This window comes from Microtus ochrogaster, chromosome 10 (assembly GCF_000317375.1).
Source record: "Microtus ochrogaster isolate Prairie Vole_2 chromosome 10, MicOch1.0, whole genome shotgun sequence".
Taxonomy (NCBI): domain Eukaryota; kingdom Metazoa; phylum Chordata; class Mammalia; order Rodentia; family Cricetidae; genus Microtus; species Microtus ochrogaster.
Window position 1 is genome coordinate 13,739,809 of NC_022016.1, and position 13,769 is coordinate 13,753,577.

Consider the following 13,769-nt stretch of genomic DNA (forward strand, 5'->3'; position numbering starts at 1 on the left):
AATGCTTTATAGACAAGAAAAATTGCAGTAGAACCAACTTATTCATCATCTTCTTCTTCATCTTCTTTATCCTCTTCATCCTCTTTATCATCTTCCTCTTCTGGTATGGGAAGTCTTTCTGTTAATGTGTTGCTTTTATTGGTTAATGAATAAAGCTGCTTTGGCCAGTGGCTTGGCAGAGTAGAGCAAGGCGGGAATTTCAAGCTGATAAAGGAGGAAAGAAGGCAGAGTCAGACACCATGTAATCATCAGAAGAGGAAGATGCCCACTCACCAGTACCAGTAAACCACAAGCCTCATAGTAAAAATATAAAATAATGGAAATGGGTTAATTTAAGATATAAGAGCTATCTAACAATATGCTAAAGTGATTGGCCAAGCAGTGTTCTAATTAATACAGTTTCTGTGTTATTACTTGGGTTTGGGCATCAGGGAAATGAACAAGCAGCCTCTGCCAACTCTTCTTCTTCTTCTTCTTCTTCTTCTTCTTCTTCTTCTTCTTCTTCTTCTTCTTCTTCTTCTTCTTCTTCTTCTTCTTTTTCTTCTTCTTCTTCTTCTTCTTCTTCTTCTTCTTCTTCTTCTTTTTCTTCTTCTTCTTCTTGCTCATTTCAGCCTTGACCAATTCCTATTTTGCTGCATTTGGTTGTCCTTTAGTTCTGTAGGCAGTAATATCTTTTTCATATTTTTCCATTATATTGGCAGCCTTCTTTTGGTAAGGCTGCCTACTGTCTGCTGCCTACTGTTCCACACTGCTCCCATTTTCTTTGTGGCATCACCAATGGAAAAGCCAGGACATTCTCCTTTGATTTGGGGTGATACTCAGAACAGAACAAGCAGGCCAAAGGAAGCCTCTTTGGTGCATTGGTGAACTTCTTTTTGCTCTCCCCTTTGCAGAAGATGTATGTTTTCTTTTTTCTCTCAAAACACACCTTGTCAACCTTTGACAGGTCTTCAAATACCTCCTCACATTTTTTTTTTTGAGACAGGGTTTCTTTGTCTGGCTTTGTTGTCCTGTAACTAGCTCTGTAGATCAGGCTGGCCTTGAATTCACAGAGATCCACCTGCCCCTTTCCTTGGCAGACATGTCTTTCATTTTTTCTGAGCATGTTGAGAACTTTGTGAAGTTCCCAGAACCATTCTGATGCTTTTTCTTGTGTTACTCCCAGCAAGTTTACACAAGGACGGCAAATGATGACACATAACCTCTTGGAATTTTAGGATCTCCTTTACCCGTGTTTAGTTGATTTCTTCCATGAGGCACAGAGTCTCATAGTGCTTGTCTGGCTCTTGTTTGCCCCAGGGCTGTCTCTATGGAGCTCAATGTACAGCAATTGCAGTTGGGAGCCAGACGCAGACTCCTCACTCTGCACTCTGTAACACAGAAAAAAATAATACAACTTTTAATTCTCTGTATAATCAAATAATAGGAGAGATTGAATAGAGAAATCACATTTAGACTGGAAACAAAAATGATTGTTTTTATGGGTAAATAAGATTTGTGATGCTAATATTTTCCTCCCTTCTCACCATGGATGATAGAACCAGAAACTCCAATGAAGTCTGAGGTTTAGCAATGAAAGAAAGGGACCCAAGAGTAGTGCTTACAGTTTAGTAGAATGGTGTTAACCAAAACTACACCTTTCACCTCAAAGGCGATAAGAAAGAATACACTTTGAGACCAGTATAAGTGGCCTTGGTCTATTTTACTCCCCAAGTCAACATTCCAATAATGACAGGTTTGGATGTATTTATAGGAGCAGAATAAAGAAAATAACAAATTGAAACACTTTTTAAATGCATTGGTGGAACATTAGTAAACAGACTTGAAGAAAACAGGTAATCACTGCTATTGGGTTGAGATCTACCTGACGTCATCCTTAGCATTTTGTTTTGTAGAAAGTAGGATTTTTTTTTAATTAGTACATTCCAATAGGCTTATTTATTTATTTATTGCTGACAATCACAGGATATTTGGTTAGACTCAGAGATGGTCTAGGAATTGCTATTTAGGAGACTACTCTTAACCCAAGATAAATTTTAATTAGACTCTGAATCTGTCATATTCTAAACTCTCTGCTGTCATTGAATTTCTAGTAACCTAACAAGCCTTACAGAAGTAGTAAAAGGCATAGACTCTTCAGTGGAACTTTGTTTACAAGAGTAATATCAGAGCTAGAAGCTAAAGAGCAGACTAGGTCCTTTCATGGGCCAGTGAAGAAAAGGGATACTCTAATATTTAATGTTAACCTCTTCTCTCTTTCTGCCAAAGAAAGTAGCAAAGCAAAGCATTGCAAAGGGAATGGGCACTGTACTTCCTAAAGAGCTGTGGAACATTTATCACATTCCACCTTTCCATTCAGCTCATTTGTAGGGCTGACTGGCTAAAAATAATTTCGTCAAAGATGACACACAATTTTAACAATATTGAAATACCCACTATTGTCTTTCATAATTCTTTGTCTGTAGTTTCAAAAGAGCAATGCTGGAGCAAACCTTAAAGTTGATCTTGTTGAAAGAGTAGCTGCAAATTAGAAGCAGCAAGATGAGTTAACTTCAGTTGCTAGGGTATTGCTTTCCCTTTCTCCCACACAGAACCAGGCTTTAATTACAAAACAAATAAAAAAATACTTGACTGCTCTGTAGAAAGACAGACATCTTAGTGGCTCCAGTGCAATGCCTATTTGATGTCACTGTAGAGAAGGCTCAAAGTACAAAGGAGCTTTGTGCTACCAGCAACTGAAGAAGCATCCTTTGTCTTCTAACTTAACTGTTTTGATGTGGAAGTCAACACAGGATTAAAAAACAATTCAAACACACTATCATTTTCACAATCACTCTTGTGGCTATGCTTTAGGAAGTATCCACGGGAAGACAATTGATGTTTTTGAGATGCTACAGGAACAAAAGAAAACAAAGAATTCAGTAAATAAAGCTGATCACATACTTAGCAAGTGTATTATTTAAAATAATTATAGCCATTATATATCCAAAAATTGGAAAGATAGATACAGATTTATCATTCAAGTAGGAAATAGAAGTCCTTATTTAAAATATTAGGTGACATAGAAACCCTTTTTAATGTTGTTTGAAATTAATTAAAATGTGTGTGTAGTGTATATATATGAGAGAGAGAGAGAGAGAGAGAGAGAGAGAGAGAGAGAGAGAGAGAAAGAGAGAGAGAGAGAGAATATGAAAATGAATTCAGAGCAAAGTATGGGTCTAAATATGTAAGGATTCTTCCCCTAGCAAAGAGGGTTTTCATAATGTCATCTTCAGAGACACTCTTACAAAAAAGTTAAAACCTGCTATTAATCAGATAAAGATGGTGGACAATACAGCACAGTACATATATCTGTGGAAGAAGATCCACACCCATACCTTTCTTAAGTACACAGGTAAAGGCAAGCTGATGGACCACGAGAGGAACAGCATAAGCAGAAACCTTATAGAGCTAACTGGAAGTATTTTCAGATGTTGGATAATACATTCTCGCTTCTTCCATGTGTTGAGAGCTTCTCTCTTCTTCTTTTTTTCTTCTTCATTACAACAGCAAATCTCAGCCAGATAGAGTGGGGAAGATGAGAAGGAAATAGGAGTTGGGAGACAGAAAATACCTTTTATCACCTTCAGGGAACACAAAGTGAAAGCTTTTTTAAAAAAAGAAAACAGCCATTATCTTTCAACTAAAATAAACCAAGATCTTTAACAAAATAAAAGGGCAAAGAAAAACAGCCTATAAAATCCACACAATTTTCAACATTCCTCAAGAGACTGTGATGTTGACAGGAAGAAGTGAGGGATCTAAAACAAGAACTCAGTTCCAGTTAATTCAAGCGAGCTTTTGGCACTCCTAAATCCTCATCGTTCTCCAAGTGCACATAAGGAGTGCTTTAAATAACCCATGAAAATGGCAAATCAGAGCTTCAGATTTCAAAACATTTCAATGTGAAACAGCACGAAAGAGCAGCTTCGAAACTGTCATCTTCAGCAGCCCCATCAAGTGTTGCGTACAGCACACAGTGAGGACACAGAGAATAACACTGTACCCACTGCCCTTGTGCTGTATGTTGGTAAATAATGTGTCCTTCCATAAATTTATAAGTTGAAGCCCTAGAGAAAAACAATATCTTCTATAAATAGTGAGATCATAATCATGTTTGAAAATAATCGATGGTGAGAATTAACATCAGTGTTGTAGTTCTATAGGAAATTTTGTTCAACAATGGGGGCTGGTAAAGCCATATAGTGAACATGCAGATGGCCCAGGTTTTGTTCCCAACACATGTATATGATGTCTCACAGCTACCAGCTCCAGCTTTATGGGATCTGATGCCCTTTCCTGGTCTCCCAAAGTACCTACATGAAAGTTTACATAATTAAGAAACAGAATTATGGTCAATGAGTTTTTAATTTATAAGATATTTTTAATCTCTGACTTCAATAGTATGCTAACAAATTAAAACAAAAAATCTGAGAAAAAGAGTTCAATGCTTTAGGTGTCAATTGAGGAAATGGTTTTGCTCAAGAGCACTACTTATTTAAATTATTTCTGGGTAAACTACCCCCAGACAGAGAGAGTCTTGTGATTTCAGAAGATACTGGCTTTTGTGGGCAGAAGGGTCTCAGGTTCTCATATACATGAACAAGGAATTAGAAGAAACACAGATAGTAGCAAAGAAAATTGAGAGAATTTAGTAAGAAAGCTTACATTTCCAAAGGAAGGAGCCAGCCAGAGCAGAGCAGAAGTTGAGCAGTTTAGATGGTCTCATATACAGAGTCCTGGGTTTTATGTTGTATAAAGTGGCCTTTTGAGACCACACACATAGCTCATGATTTGGGACTCATTTGGGTAGCAGCAGATTTCGTAAACTTGCTGTGTTGTATGCAGCTCTGTACACCACTTCTTCCATCATATGCCTTGTAGCATCATAAATATTCAGGTAAACATCAGTTTTTTAATATTATAACAAATCATGGGCTGCCTCACACTCTGGATCCTCAGATGTGGTAGAAAGTGCTTCAGGAAGTGCTTCCCAGGCTTTCTCTTTATCCACTAGTCTCCTGTTTGCTCACATACATACCTACATGTCTTTATGTAAGACATTCTGGGTCTAATCTATACTGTGCTTTATCATCAAGACCATGTCTGTCATTGCATTGCCACAGAACAGAGGAGAACAACTAGATAGAGCCTGAACTACAAGCAGAAAATCCTTCATCGGGGACAGAACTAATATTCTAAGGAAGATGATTCTGATCATCACTTCTGAGTATGAACTCACAGATGCTGTAGCGCTGTTAGGATTATTAACTCCAGAGACTCTTGTTGGCTCCAATCATGCCATTGACATTTTAACCTGTGATATCCTGGCTGTTTGTCATCTTGCTACCTGTGCACTCAGACCAAAATGGGAGCGCTAAGAGAAAAACCAAACACAATACAATAAAACAAAACAGTTGAATGGCGCTACCAGTAAAAAAAAAAAAGTTCATTATCTCTGAAGCCAATTTAAGATAACTTCATTCTTCTTAGAAGTTATAACTATACCCTAAACTAATACCTTTTTACAATACACTTGCTTATTCTATGCATCATTATCTTAAGCCTCCAAAGTATGCTCTTTCTAAATTTGTATACAAGGACTGGAGCAGGCACATTTTCTGTAACACATTGAACTTTGGAAGACTGAATCCCAGACCTGACTAATATGGATGAGATATCTTATCAGAATAATCTCTTGCCTACTTACATTATACAATTTATTCTGTCATTGTCATTAGTTATAATATGCTTGATGCGTTAAAGTGTAAAGGATATCAAAGTAGCAAAACTTCACTTCAATCAAGAAAAGATGTGTTAAAGCATTACCTACTTTTCTTGCTACCATGACTGTTTTGACAGAAGTACTTAAGAATGGAAGGTTTGGGGGTTTCTCCTCATTTATTTGTTCACAGTACAAAACAAAGGTTGGGCAAATGCTGAAGGGGAAGCCACGCTGGCAGCATTTAAGGCAGCTAATCACATTTTGTCCAGAATCAGGAAGCAGAGAGATGAATGTTTACTCAGCTTACCTGCTCCTTTTTATTCAATCTGGGACCCCAGCCCATAGGATGGATCTGTCTACATTTAACATAAGTCTTCTAAATTCAGTTAATCTAACCTAGACAGTTCCCCACAGATATGCCCAGAGGTTTGGTTCCATGGTGATTCTAAATCACATCAGGTTGACAATCAAAATTTTTTTAAGGCCGGGCAGTGGGGGCGCATGCCTTTAATCCAAGCACTCGGGAGGCAGAGGCAGGCGGATCTCTGTGAGTTCGAGGCCAGCCTGGTCTACAAGAGCTAGTTTTAGGATGGGCACCAAAGCTACAGAGAAACCCTGTCTCGAAAAAAAAAAACAAAAACAAAAAAAACAAATAGCAAAAAAAAAATTCTTTAAATTTTTTGGACTTATTTTGTGTGTAAGAATGTTTTGCCTGTATGTCTGTATGCACACTTCCACATGTTTGCTGGTTCCCACAGAAATCAAAAGAGAGCTTCAGATGTCCTCAAACCAGAATTACCAATGTTTGTGAAGTTGGATGCTCTTAAACTCTGAACCATTTCTTCAGCCCTGCCAATCAAGATTAAACAAAACATCAGGTACCACAGTTAGTAACACAGAGAGCCATAGTGAGACAACATTCTAGAATCTGACCACAGGTATGTGTGCTTTCTCAACTGTGGTCACAAAGACAATTCAATTTGCAACACATAAAATAGGAATAAATCAAGAATTCAACATTACCAAGTTCCAGAAGAAGACATCTCAGACACATTTGATGTTATAACTACTTCCTGTTGCAGCTTTTTCATTTTGTGATACAGTGACGATTTCATTATAGAGGCCTTCTTTTTCCTTTCACATCATGGTCAAATCACTGCCTTTCTGTACCTTAGCTTTCATAATGTAAAGCAAAATCAAGATTCCAGTTATTTTGTGACTTTCATCCCCAAATGAGAGTTCTTGATATCAAAAAGATATTAAAATAATACTAACACTTTAACGTCCTTTTGATTTGGGCATTGTTTGTGGTAGTAGGAATGTTACATTCTTTCTGCTGGTGACTACTCTTCACAGCAGAAGGCTGAAGATTTTACAGGGAACTTTGAAATGCATTTTAAAAAATATAATGTACTTTTGTTTACAGCTTATTACTTCTGAAACATAGGTATGCAGATAAGAGTCTAGAAATGGATTCTATATATATGTTCTAAACTGAAAAAATGTTTTCCTCCAATGGCAATTAATATTTACATTATTTAGCATTTGGAATGTAAATCAATAGATTACGCAGAGAAAATCTGTACCAAGAAGTTAAAACAAATCTCGGCAGACCTTAATTCCTGCGTCTCCATTTGGAGTTCTCCCTTTCTATCATTGTATAGAGATTCTGTTTGTGAAGTTGGAAAGGGTACTTTTATCATTCTTTGTTGGCAGAGACCACTTGTTTGTTCCCAGGATGCCCAGAACCGAAATAAGCACAGAGAAACTGTATTAATTAAACCACTGCTTTGCCTATTAAAGCTTATGTATATTTCTAGCTAGCTCTTATATCTTAAATTAACCCATTTTTATTACTTTATATTTCACCATGAGGCTCATGGCCTACTGGAAAATGTTCTGTATAGCAACTCACATCTTTCTCCTCTGGCAGCTACGTGGCTTTCCCTGACTCTGCCTACTCTTTCCCTATATCTTTTCCAGCCTGTACACTGTTAAGCCATTGACCGAAAGTAACTTATGTTTTCATTAACCAATAAAAGCAACACATATACAGAAGGACTCCCACACCAATTATTCTTCACAAGCTAATGAATAGCAAGCCAAAATCAGTTCCACAAAAATTTGAATGGCAAAGAAATTGAGATTATCAGTTCTTTTTTTTTTTTTAAAAAAAAAAAGAAAAACAAATCTAGTTTAACTCTTTTGCTAGTGCTCTGGATGGGAAATAAACAATTAGATTGCTAAGAATTGCTGGAAAGATACATTTGCAAACCTGCAATAGAAAAGGAAGTAGAGTTTTGATTGATACTTTCAAGATGGTTTCTGCCCATCTTCATAACCCCTCAACCGACGAGTTTAACAAGGGGGCCAGATTCTGGACTTAATTGCTCCTTAGTATTGGAAAAGCTCTCCTTAGGATTACAACTACTCTTGTGCTTCTTAAAAGAAAAAAAGGAAAAAAAAAAAGATAAAAGCAACCTATTAACTGTGCTCTGGAAGAATAAACCGGGATCCGATTTCATAGTTTAGTGATCAAATTAATTAGTGATTTCCAACAATTTTAAAACACATGTGCTAAAGCACTGAACTCCTGCCCCTGGTGAAACTTTTAAAACCCTTTTGAGACACAAATGCAGAGAGAAATAATATGCAACATAATGAGAAGCATTTCATGCTATTTAGTGATGTTTATTTCTAGAATTCAATTACTTTAAGACAGTGCCTTGCAACAGTCACTGCATTAAGAAATTGGGCAAACACCAGTGTATGATTATTTCTGCTACAGTACACATACATGCGCATGCATGCACACACATACACACACGTAAGCACAAGCGCGCGCGCGCACACACACACACACACACACACACACACACACACACACACGCGCGCGCGCGTGCAAACCAGGAAAGCATTCATGAGCTGGACACTTGTAGTCAAGGCTTTTCTACCAAGCGTGTTATGACCTCTTGCCCCCAGTTGCTCTTGTCCTTTTTTGTTCTATTCTCAGGAAGGAACAGCACTGCATTACAGATAGCATCCCCAAGAACCCAGGCCTGTGTAGAGATACAGGTGCATATCCTACAAATGTAATTCTTGCTTAGAAATAGCCCTCAGTGTTTTTTGGATACACATACAGGGTATATCTCCATCATGTGGAGTCATCCAGAAAGTTGAAAAGGATAGCACAAAACTCCTTGTGCTATCTAAAACCTTTCATACTTCTAGAATTGTTCCATACGCTACCTCTTGGCCCACTGAATACCAGTTCCTCATCACTTACACACTCAGTTCTCAAACTCTTCCTGTAGATCTCAATGTAAGGATAGATCTCAATGTAAGGACTGCAAATAGATCAAATGCCAAAAAGCTTCAATCAAGGTTAATATTTAGTCTATGAAGAAAGGAAGATACCTCCTTTTTCTTTCTCCTCTTCCTCATTCTCTTCTTCTACCTTATTACTTCTTAAAATCAGTAAAATGATTTGGTCAGGACCACCCAAAATGTAGCAAGACCTAAGTCATAATGCACGGATGCTCAATTAAACTATCTTTTATGATGTTGCTGCTAATTATGTGGATTCTGGAAAATTCTACACATGTATTCCTGCTAGGGGCCTCCATTTAAAAAAAAATACTTGTTTTGTGGTTCATTGAAGTTAAATGAAAATGAACAGTTAATGCTCCTCTTTCCTGATGTAAGTCTTTAAATTACTGTGCATGCTACCTTCCAAGGGCCAATCTGAAGGGTATAGAACTCTTCTCCAAGCCTTGGGAGAGGGTTGAAGGGGAGGGGAGAGGCAGGGAGGGGAGCAAAGAAAAGTGCAGAGCTCAACAAAAATTAATAAAATTTAAAAAAAGAATTTTTCCTCGAGTATTGGCTCATCAGGAAGATATGTGCCATTCTAAGAAGAACAAAGGTTTCTGGAGTGACCATGCTTTAGAATATAAACTGTGGAACTAAGCCTGAGAGCTACAAACTGAAACAGGGTTAGAGTATAAGCATCTCTTTACCCGTGCAACCCTGAGCTGCACTGACAACCAGTAAGAGAAATTCAGTGAATAGCAAGTGATGGATATCAGATAACATACATTGGTTTATGTGCAGACAGGTTATGATTGTGTATGATATTGTCCATGAGAGAAACTGGGATGGAAGATACAATACAAGAATATGTATGTTATCTTTACAATAACCATTTGTAGTACTAAAAGTGCTGCATTTAAAAAAACAAACAAACAAATGTTTTTATTTTTAAGTTTGTTTCTTAAACTTATTTTGTTTGCTCCAAATGTCCCATTGCCTTCCCTTCCAGTGGTGGTTTGAATAAAACTGGTACCCAAAGGCCCCTAGGAAATGGCACTGTTTGGAAGAGTTAAGGCATGCAGTCCATAAAAGTAGGTGTGGCCTGGTTAGAGAATGTGTGTCCCTGGGAGTGGATTTTGACACTTCAGAATATCTATCCAGGCCCAGTGTCTCTCTCTTTTACTTCCTGCTGCCTTTAGATTTAAATGTAGAAATCTAAAGCTACTTCTTTAGCTCCATGTCTCCCACATGCCTCTATGCTTCCTGCCATGATGACCTCTAAGTCAGCACCAATTAAATGCTTTCCTTTACAAGAGTTACTACGGTGAGAGTGTGCTTTTACATCAATAGGACTCTAACTAAGGCACTTTCCATTTTATTTTTTTCCTTATGCTTTCTTGATTTCTGAATTTCCCTCTTGTTCTGCAACGTTCTGAACCCAACACCCAATTCCTGTATGAGTCATGAGATCATTATTTTTGTTTGTATCTTAAATTCCAGGGCTCCAGGTTTCTGCATCCTCTTGTTTTGCTTTCATCCTTGCTTATTCTTTCTCTCCTTGTTTATCTTTTAAACTGTCTTAGTCTTTATAATATATAAAGTATCTTCAGATGTTCACATGTACCTTACCTTTGATTTTTATAATATCCAACTGAGTTGGTGATAATTGTAACTCCTGACAATAAATAAAGAGTTCTGAGAAGATGAATATGTGTTTGACCTGTGATCATTTATCATTACAAGAATAGCTAAGCTTCAAATTAAGAAATCTTGACTTTTGTGATTATATCACATTGCCTAAAATATTGATAAATTTCCTTCTGCTTCTGTAGCTTCCCAGTACTTTGCAAAATGTTAGAAGTATATTTTAGGAAATAGAATGTAACTCATTCTCTTAATTTTATTTGACATAGAACATGCCAACTACATAAAAAACTTAACACAACTTACTAAACTTAAAAAAAAAAAGAAAAAGAAAAGAAATTCAGTCCTCTCTTATCCCAGAGTGAGGTCAAAGTATCTTGCTGAACTTGCTTACACAGAAAACAGAAGAGAATGACTTCAGCCACTGTCTAGTTTACTCTGAACCTAACAGATGAGCAAATTAATGATCTAGAAATACTAAGAATTCACTCCCAGCCTACACTTTTCCTTAAGAACATTAGGAGTTCAATGTACCAGCTACCTTTAAAGTCATTTGATACTGAACTCTATCCTACAAACTATGAAGAGATGAGATGTGTTATGTTGAAGCTCAACTTTAAAATATCTTTTCCAACTTCTTTCTCTCCTGTGCAAGTGCAGGGGAGGACTCTGCTGCTGGAGGCAAGATCCCTAAAAGATCATTGGAATTACTGTGAGGAAAGACTTTCTTTATTAAGTCCTTGGGAATGTGGGGAATTATTCTTTACCACAGCAAATCATTCCCTAGCCTGACTGTAGGTAAACTGTGACTCAAGAGTGTTCAGTCATTTAATTAAGCTTATGCAGGTACTATACACATTGCTATTTCTGGTAATATAAAATAAGTGCCTCCAGTCTAGTAAATCTTTGCAAATATTTGTTTGTGTCAAAAGAGGACCAGTCCTAGAAATACTCACTTAATGCTTTAAAAGGAGATGAACTCAATTTTTCTAAACTTTCAGAAATCCATATAGGGATTCCAAAAAGGCAAAAATTGAAAAGCATCAGAATCCCTGCACTTATCAGACCTGTGGTTTATCAAGAGAAAGACTGTTATGCCTAGAACTCAGATGATTTAGCCTAGCTAGCATTTCTGATTCTCAATCTATATCTAAAGAGTCAAGCCTAGTGAGGATAGAATAACTGAAGTAGGGACAGAGGGATGTGCATCTTTTCTAGAAAAGAGTATTTATTTGCTGATATAATCATGTCCTTGGGACATTTCTACTTATAACTGCTGAAATCACATTGAATGTGGTAATTCTTTTGCAACTCTCATTAACTGCCCAAAATGCAAGCAAATTCAATCCTGTGTGATAAGGCTCTGTCTTATATTTAAACTTTCTTTCCCATTTTTACTGTTTGTTCTCGTGGAGTTTAATTTTTTTCAAAGGCTCTTTGAATTTCTGCCCATACAATTTATCCATGTTTAGTCCAAAGGTAGGGTTAGGAACAATATTTTCTAGCAAAACCAAAATTTAATTTAAAGGAAGAAATCAATTAACGGTAAACGAATAATAATATTTACTGATCTAGAAAGGTTTATAAATTCTATCACTGTATCTTCCATTGTCTTAGGACATAAAAATACATATAGTATAGCAAGCAAAGTCATACTGTTTTACTTTCTGAGGGAGAAAGATGCCAGGGAAGTGTGTCTGTCCTTGCTCTATGGAGACATCAGCAAAGGTCTTTCTTTTCTGGCTTACTGTGAAGAGAAGAACTACTACAATCAGACAAAAGGTTCCAGTTCTGCAACTTTTTCATTTTTCGATGATTTTATCTGTAAAATCTAGTGGGGTGTCTATTTTATAATAGAATTGTTATGAAATTTATAAATAATGTCTTGTCTATACAAGTACCAGTCTATACAAGTGGCATGTAAACACTCTAAAAGTCTTATCTGCAAATTATTAAGACAGCATGGGCAGGAGATGCTGTGAGGAGAGGAATGTCCTTCCATACTTGGCAGCTCTTTGCAATCACGGGGCGCTGCTGATATTCGCCCCTCTATGTCCAGCTGTTTCCTTCTGTTCCATCTGATGCAGTGTAAGAAAAAGTCCCTGCAGGTGTCTGTGGCAGCCAGCACTTAGGCTGTGAAATTTTTCCTAGAGCTGATAAGAAATAGCCTATTTCTCCTGGTCTTTCCAATCCAAGGAAGAACTTCACTAACTTTAAAACTTTCCTGGACTAAATTTATAATTTGACATTTACATACAGAAACAATAACTGTTCATGAGTATATTTATGTCATCAAACACTTCAAGTCTTTCATAAACATTTTTCTTACAGCAATTAATTCTATGCTGTGTTGTGAATACTAGCTCTCACTGCAGCCAGTATATCTAAAGCTAAATTTGACTTTGTCAGGAGAGTGTACAGTTTCCTAGTGCCACATCTACCAAACATTTTATATAAGGCTGAAGCTTTCTAAATGTTGGTGTAGTCAACAGTCAGAAATCTTAAGTATTCTAAATCAAATCAATTTGTTGATCTTTTTTTATTTTTTATTTTTTTCCGTTTATTTATTTATTAAAGATTTCTGTCTCTTCCCCGCCACCGCCTCCCATTTCCCTCCCTCTCCCCCAATCAAGTTCCCCTCCCTTGTCAGCCCAAAGAGCACCGGACAGAAATCTCAAGGTCCAAATCTGGAGCAGAAGAAGAGAGAGTATGAGCATGGAACTCAGGACCGCGAGGGGTGCACCCACACACTGAGACAATGGGGATGTTCTATCGGGAACTCACCAAGGCCAATTTGTTTATCTTTTAAACCATCAGAATCCTCTAAAGTTTCCGCAAGCTCTCTGACAAACACAGCATGCTAAAGGTTGCCTGTACTTGAAACATATCTAAACAAACAAACAAAATATCAACAATAAGAGAGCTTTGCATCCATCTCCTTGAAGAAGTTATATTAGAGTCATGTTTGCAAGTAAGTGTTAAAATGAAATGTTGGACTTTGATAGGAAGATAAGTAGGTGAGAACAAATTTCCCAACTAAGTTGGGTAAAAC

The 13,769-nt window shown here is 37.1% G+C and overlaps 1 pseudogene; it reads right to left on the reverse strand.

Moving 5' to 3' along the window:
- Positions 1–496: 496 nt before the first annotated feature.
- On the reverse strand, positions 497–1,874 carry LOC101983533 (annotated as a pseudogene).
- Positions 1,875–13,769: the final 11,895 nt, after the last annotated feature.